The following is an 8,373-nucleotide window of genomic DNA, read 5'->3' as shown; positions in this document are numbered from 1 at the left end:
TCTGTCAAATCTTCCATCCGTAAGAGTCATGCCCCAGGCCCTGATGGCTACAATGGGTTATTCATCAAGAAGTGATGACCCATTATCAAGCAAGATTTTCTCGGGCTCTTCAAAGACTTCAGTGACAACTCCATCGATTTAACCAGCATTAATTCCTCTCTCATAGCCCTTGTTCCAAAGAGAAGTAACCCTTAGGGCAGTCCCAATGCTAGAAACTACGTATAGTTTCTATACCTATTAATTTTTATAGACACTATGTATAGAAACCATGGTTCCAATGGATAGTTTCTACAGAACAACTTTTTATCCAATCACATACACTCTCTCTTCATTCGCTACCAATCACATCCCTTCGTGTCTTGGTTCTCGTGTAGACATGGTTTCTAACTTAGACTCGGTTTCTATGATTTTTGTTCTCTCTCTTCAATAACTACCTTGCCACATCAGCAAAATGCTTAGGTGGCAGTACAATTAATGCCCATAGAAACTATAGTGGTTTCTGCATTGGGAGTGCCCTTACATGCCCATATCCTTACTCACCGCCACAACCAAGGTATCCCCGCATTTTCCAACCAAGCCAAGGATGCCGACCGCTATTGCTCCCACCTGTCGGGCGATGGGAAGAGGGGGAACAAGTAGAGCCCAAAAGAATTGGGATATCGAGCCGTCCCTAGAAATCGATTTCTGAAGGTGACGACGGGTGTGGGGGCGTAGCGACGGGGCTACCGCTGGCCACGAGTGGCGGGAGATGGCGATTGGGTCAAGGAAGGACATGGGAGTCATGCCGATGGCCCGATGACATCAGGTTAACACGACGAAGAGAGCAGCAGGGATAGACTTGCCGGCGGGGACACCGCTGAGGATGGGAGGCGGCCAACGATCGGTGGAGGAGCCATAATGGAGAGTGGTTTTCGCTACGAGGAAGAAGAAAGGGAAGTTGAAGGAGAACTATAGTAGCTGAGCAGTGACAGTCAAATTGACACCCGATAGCTACTGTTCGTCACCTGAAAAATTGATAAAACAGAGCGTAAGCAATTCATTTGGTCTTCTCATTTCACTTCTCCAATGTTTCAGCCTATCAGGTGCTTGAATTTTAAGATGATTTCAGGCATCACTCTTTTATCACCAACTAGTATAAATAAATTGTTACTTTTGTTATTTGTAATTTGTTTTTATGTCATAATATATCAAATTTCTGTTCTTGTTTGACTATAGAAACAATTGTAAATAGTAAATTTATTAATTGTCTTTGTGCTAACACAAATCAGATTTTATCGGGTTTATAATTTTGTCTGATGAGTTTTTTATTCTCAAAACCAAAAATTGCAATGTACTAAAGCTACAATTTTAATACAAAATATATGCAATAGTTGTTGCCCGGAAGAAAACTAAAATTCAGACAACTGAAATTTAGCAAGTCCGGATACATTGATCTTCGTCCTAATAATCTCCTCGGCGGCGCAGCAAGTGCTCGACCAGCTCATCGATGTAGCGCTCCTGCGTCGCTGTGTCCCAGAGAACCTCCTGCAATCCCTTGGCGTTGCGCGAGAACTCCTTGCCTTCCTCCTCCACCATCACCCGCTGCACGGTCTTCGCGACGTCCTCGCCGCGGAACTCGCTGCCGCAGTCGTCCCACGGCACCTCCAGGCCGACCCGCCGCTCCGTCATCAGGCGCGCGGTGAGGCCCTGGTCGGCGAACAGGGGCAGCATCACCAGCGGGTGGCCGAACAGGAAGCTCTCCATGAGGGAGCTCCACCCAACGTGCGTCAACGTCATGAAGGCGCCCACTGCGGCGTGCGCGAGCACGCGCACCTGCGGCACCCACCCGACGCGCACCACCCCGCGGCCCTTGAACCCGTCCAGGAGCTGCGTCCGCTCGCTGCCGACCGGCTTCCGGAGCGCCCAGAGGAAGCGCACGCCCGCCAGCTCCAGCCCGAGCGCGAGCGCGCGGACGTGCGCCGGCGTCAGCGGCGCCTCGCTCCCGAACGCCACGTAGAGCACGGAGCGCTCGGGCTGGGCATCGAGCCAGCGCATGAGCCTCGCGCTCTCCTCATCGTCGTCCTCGCCCCTCGCCGTCGGCAGCCGCGGCGCGAACGGCTGCGTCGTACGGTGCCAGGAGGCCCGAGGGGAGGACGGGCTTGCGGTAGAGGTCGCCCAGGAGGGGGCAGAGCGGGCCGTCGACCTCGTGGCTGCAACGGCACACGATGAGCGGGCACCGCTGCGTCGTCTCCCAGATGCGGCCGACGTCGGAGATGCCGGACGCGTTGGGCTGCCACCCCCCTGCGGTCCACTCAGCCTCGTGGCCGCGGAATGCGAGACAGGACGGAGAAGGGATCCACGGCGGCGGAACGGTGAAGTCCTCCGCCGCGGATGGCGGGTGCGCGTCGTTGAGCTCCTTTGGGCCCACGAACGCGACGCAGGCCGCAGGGAAGATCAGGAACACCGCGCACGGCACCTGCACTTGCCACGGAGACGGTCGGTCAGACACTCGGACGAAATACGAGAAGGTGCTGTGGCGGTGATAGGTACGTGGCTTGTGCTCCTCGGCGATGGGCGGAAGCCAGTGCTGCGCGAAGTCGAGGATGATCCAGTCGGGCTTCTTGGAGTGCCCTTCTCTGGCCTCCCCGTCGGCGCAAGCCTCGGCGAGGAAGGAGGCGAAGGGGGCGGCAAGGCCGTCGAAGGCGATCTTAAGGAGCTCGACCTTCTCCGGCGGGACGTCGGCCGTTGACTCGGCGCCGTCCGGGAGGCCATCCACGAGCGGCAGGGGCAGTGGCACGAGCCGGATGCGCGGCCTAACGTCGGCGGCGACAGGCCTCAGCTTGGCGAGGTTCCTCGGGGCACTGACGAAGGTGACGAAGTGGCCGCGCTCGAGGAAGGGGATGATGTGGCCGAAGGCGAGCCATGGGAACACCACGATGTGCAGAGGAGAGGACTCCTGCTTGGATTCTGCCATGAATGGTAATCTTCTTCGTGGAGCTTGATGGATGTGTGTGTGTGAATGCGAACGATGTCTGCAAGATGTGTAGGAGTAGTAAAGAAGAAGCGACCTGGGTATTGTACTACTGTTTGCAGCGAAATGCATAGTAGATGGGGCCAAGATGCATATGGACTAGAATCAGGCGCCCCAGCGAAATGCATAGTAGATGTAGCATTGAATTCCAGCAGGTTGGTTAGATAATTGTTTTATGTATTAATAGTGTAAGAGATTAATTTCTGATGAATGCTTTTCTAATGACTGCTTTGCAAAATTGTACTGCATGTTCATTGACTAATGACAAATCCTATCTCGAGATTATAATTGTGTGCTAGGAATGCTTCATTTCACTTCAAAAGAATCCTGCCACTGCATGCCCGAAGAGAGCATAAAAAAGCAGGCGCGACAGTTAGCCACTTAGCCAAAACAGATCCAGAAAGATTTGTACACGAAACACCCCGCTCAATGTCATTCCTCATAATTTAGTGCATTAGAAAAATGATAGAACACGCTCGCATAAAAAAAAGATAGAACACTGCATCAAACCAGAGTTTCTCCTCCAATTCCAACATCGGCTATTCAAGCCTAGCTAGTTAGCTCAACAACTAACAAATGCAATTCACGAGGCACAACCATCTTAGTAATAATTCATTAATAGTCCAGATACTCCAGTTTTGTCGTTGGCTTCGATGGAGCACCATGGAGCAGTGTCACAGTTCGTGCACTGCCCTTAGCCCGTCATGATTAGGACATTTAGCGGGCATCATATCTTCTACAGTTACGCTTAGAAACATCTAGTAACAATCTAATCATCCCAAACATCTCCTTTGGACTTTAGAAAATCAAATAATCTTTATTATGTGGCACATCGTAAGCTTTAGTTCCAACCCCAAATTATTACAGCAGCCTCAAGGACCATATGAGAACATCTAGCCGAAATTACATCATTTGACAGGAAGTCTCAAGGTTTGGCTTGTTCGCTTGTCTTAAATTTGGCTTGTTCGGCTTGTTTTTTCAGCCGGAACAGTGTTTTTCTCTCACAACAATTCAGCCGGAACAGTGTTTTTCAGCCAGTTTCAGCCAAAATTCAGACCAGCAAACGGGGCCTGTTCAAAGTATGGAGCTTCACAAAATCATTATTTAGTGAACATGGCAATATGTCCATGATCTCTTATTGAGAAGGAGCAGCATCCATCAACATACAACAGGAGAACATGGCATTATTTATATGTGACAATTAGTTTCCAAGCACTAATAATGGAAAGCATCTTCTGGAAGCACATTTCAAAGGGGACTTAGGACCTGTTTGGAGAGGCTCCGGCGGCTCCGGCTCTGGCTACTGTAGCACCACTGTGGAGGAGCCGTCGGAGCACCCAATTGCAGGCTTCTCTGGCTCCTCCTCTTTTCCCGTTCATTTGTGCCGAAGCCGGAACCGTTTTTTTCGCTGCTACAGGGATCTACAGTGTTGCACAGTGCAGTAGGAGCTGGAGCCGCTGGGCAAGGAGCCCTACCAAACAGGTTCTTAAACTGACAGATCGAGCATCTAAAGTGATAGCAATACAGAGAAAAATACCTCTGGCTCCTTGTCCTCAATTTCAGTAATCATCCCAGTATTCTAGGTATGATCATCGGCACGCTAGCACCACCAAGGTTTTATTCAGCATATTATGCAGAAATAATTGTCAAAATATGCATAGATTATGTTCAGTCAACCAGTCTAAGATATAATAGCTTGAATACACAAAGAACGATCTACTCCAACCGCAACAAATTTACCCAACGATGGAGAGATAAACATGAATAGACTTCAGAGCATCTTGTGCACTACTTTTCAAATGGCTAGGGCTACATCCTATAGGTAGTACATAGCAACTAAATTAAGCCTGGTTTAGTTCACCAAAACTCCCAACTTTGACACTATGCAAAAAGAAGATTCTCCGTCACATCAAACTTGCGGTACATGTATGGAGTACTAAATGTTGACGAAATCAAAAACTAATTGCACAGTTTGGTGGTACTTTGCGAGACGAACGTTTTGAGCCTAATTAGTCAACGATTGGACAATTATTATCAAATAAAAACAAAACGCTACAGTACAGCTACAGTGCTGCCGAATTCAGCCGGCGTCGAATCTGGCCGGAACTAAACGCGGCCTAAAAGCATTTTACAGAACTTGTAAGAACAAAAAAAAAAGTCAATAATGCTTGTCCTTCCATATAAGTAGCCTGAAAATGCTTCAGCCAGGACCACACATTGGCAATCTGATCTAAATCAAGACGATTTTACAGGACCTGCAAAGAAAGAACATTCATCTCCTCAAAGATAGCTCGTGCATCAATGTTTTTAAGGTCGTCTGATCGAACCTGGTTGCCATGGGACCGACCAGGAGACTAATCGCGATTAGTCGTTGACTAGACCGATTAGTCCATCCTGACCGTCCATCTAGCCGTCCATGTATATCAGGACATGTACTATATATATATATAAGCATCAAGACTGTATTAGTGTTTAGCTGGTGAAACTAATGCAGTCTTGATCTTAACGCACCTGAACAGCAGCACTGCTGCAGTAGCAAAATAACTAACATTTAGCAGACCATAGCAGCCACACAGTCAACATATTACTGTCGACACAGAATTTTCGTCTCGTGCCGAGGACACACGCAGCAAGCTGGAAGGGTCTGCTTGATGGAGCTGTAGATCCGCCTAGCTTCAGCGCAGGAATGGTCGATCCTACGCACTCCTCCCGAGACGTGCCAGCCAATTTGACCCTGTAATTGACAAGGAGAGAAAGCTTATCAGTAATTAAGGGCGGAACTTGCCGGTGTTGCCAGACAGTCCCGAATGTGCGGCTCTGAGAGCCGATATGAAAGGAGATCGACTAAATAGTCGATTCCAGCATATTCATGAGAATAAATCGGTTAAAGCTCATTGGGTTGTATAAGAAGAATCGGTTATCATTCAAGATAAATGTTGTTATTTAAGTAGATATTAATCAATGGCAATAAGATGCCAACAATGATTGGTTTATGCTGAGCCAATAATTACAAGCAACCGAACCCCTTTTTATATAAAGAAACAATTCAACACCATTTAACCGTTTAATAAAGATAAATCTAATGAACATGTTAGTTCTCATCTATCGCTATGACCAGTGGGGCATGAGGCAGAATCATGCAGGCCGTAGAAATAACAATAGACTCGACAACCCTAACTCATTACTAATATCAATGGGGCATGAGGCAGAATCATACAGGCCGTAATACAATAATAAGATCATGGGGCTAACACATCATTCAACCTATCTTTACTTCAATGGTCTCGTGATGCGAACTATTCGTGAAAGCACTCGATATCGGCTAAAATAGTCGATTCAGGCATAGCGCACAGTTAAAGTCATGCCTTATCAGGAATAGACCTACCGAATAATGATCCCCACTCCACGGTACTAACAGTGGGGTGTGAGGTAGAATCACACAGGCTGTGATAACGGGCCATAAAACGGTTTTCGCTAGTCAATAAATCTACTCAAGACGCAATATGCTTTAACTGCACGCTATGCACGATTAAGATTGATGTAAAACAGCCAATAAAACGTAACTCATCGTTTAATTTACAGATTAGATCAGTTTTAGATTAACAAACGATGGGCTAAACATGATATAAGGCCGATCTAGATCAATTCCAATCAGACAGAGTGATATTGTTGTAATTTAGATAAATAATGAAAGCAATAAGCAATATCGGTAACTTAATAAATCTACCAAAGACTGACATTCTAAGGTAGAGCCGATAACTTGACTTTGATCTAGTTCATGCAGTGGGGGTCGACCGGATCGATGTAGCCATACTTGAACTAGGCAAGAATCGATAACTAACTTATACCAGAGTCGCAGTGAAGGTCAACCGGATCAATGCAGCCGTACGAACAGAGGTATAAGCCATGACGGTACTTACAACAAGCAGTGGAGGTCGACCAGATCGATGCAGTCATACTTGCTGAAGAACTCGCCGTGATCTACTCTACTCCTACTCCTAAGCGGTGGCCGGAGCTAAAAAAGTAAATGACTTGTATATTGGATTGATTGTTGTCTTTACAATAGCCGGAGTTTGGTATTTATACCCAGAGTCTAAACATGAATCCTACTTGATCACGATTTGTTACAATCTTTGGTATAAAGGAAAACATTCCTAATTTAAGATAACTTGGACTCTAATCTTTCCCCTTTTGTAGAGTCCATCATATTTCGTCTTGGCGCCGATCATAACCTTTGTCATTATCTGCCAGCATTGCCTGAAGAAAGCCGATTCTGGTGCTGCATTCGAATCAGCTAATTTCGATCTGCACGCAATTGCTTCCTTGATGACATGATCTTAGGAGCTTTTAAGTCTCTATGAGACTCCTTCCAAATTTTGGTGTAAACATATGCCCCCCAATTTTGGGATAAAAGTAATTTTATTTCAAAATTATCATGTCTGTATCCCTGATTCGTACGCAGTCACGGGCAGAGAATCTTGATCTGGGGTCTACTATTTGTTGCCGTCCGCAGCTCATGAGCCTATGCCTTAAAACTTTTACAAGAGCGTCACTGCTTCATGGGCACTTGGATTCATCTTTCTGGACCGGCTATAAAATGTTTATCCGACCCTGGTAGAGCAACTCAACAATCCAACCATGTTTTTCTTCCATCTGCTCCCTCGAGTGCTTCTAGCTCCGTCGGACCCTCCATGGCCCATTCTTTTACTATGAAGATCTTGAGTGGTTAGAAGAATCCGTATGCATAGGGTGATTGTGTCGCTCATTCTAGCACCTTGTTGAGCAAGAGGATCAGCTACTGCGGCTAGAAGAAGTCTTGTGATATCACATGTGTCTTCTCACCATGCTTGTAGAGCTGTTCTAGTATTTGCAAGGGCTAAAATGTGTGGACACCTTCCCCTTATTCGTTCCACCAAATGCCCACCGGAAAAGCCACGGGCTTCTTTCCCACAGTTTCCCAGCCACCGAGAATCAGCTGGGCATCTGTTGGGTGGCCTTTCCCCTTTTCCTGGCACAATTCTATCAACAGGCCAACGTGACTCGGTTCACGATGACCTTCGGCCTTGTGGGGATCTGGACTCCCTTTAATTCAAAGAAGTCTTGGTGGGTCGGTCTCTGGTCAATGTAAATTCTTCGTATCCGCCCACGATATTTTGTAATTCAGGGAAGTAATAAGTTTGAATTTGTTATTTCTTCGTTATCTGTCCCCTAAATTTCCAGAGTGTCGATCCATTTCCGTTCCTGATTTCAATTTTACACCTCCAGCGAAGTCTATCTTCTTGCCTTCCCGGGCTATATATACGGGTTATGGCTCTGGATCAAAAAGCCACCCGCTTTGTCTCAAACCTCCTGCATCCTTAGTA

The 8,373-nt window shown here is 47.0% G+C and overlaps 1 pseudogene; it reads right to left on the bottom strand.

Annotated features, from left to right (window-relative positions):
• Positions 1 to 1,394: 1,394 nt before the first annotated feature.
• Positions 1,395 to 3,091, bottom strand: LOC136551116 (putative UDP-rhamnose:rhamnosyltransferase 1; annotated as a pseudogene).
• Between the last annotated feature and the right edge of the window lie 5,282 nt (positions 3,092 to 8,373).

This window comes from Miscanthus floridulus, chromosome 4 (genome assembly GCF_019320115.1).
Source record: "Miscanthus floridulus cultivar M001 chromosome 4, ASM1932011v1, whole genome shotgun sequence".
Lineage (NCBI taxonomy): Eukaryota > Viridiplantae > Streptophyta > Magnoliopsida > Poales > Poaceae > Miscanthus > Miscanthus floridulus.
This window is presented reverse-complemented; position numbering and strand designations above follow the sequence as displayed.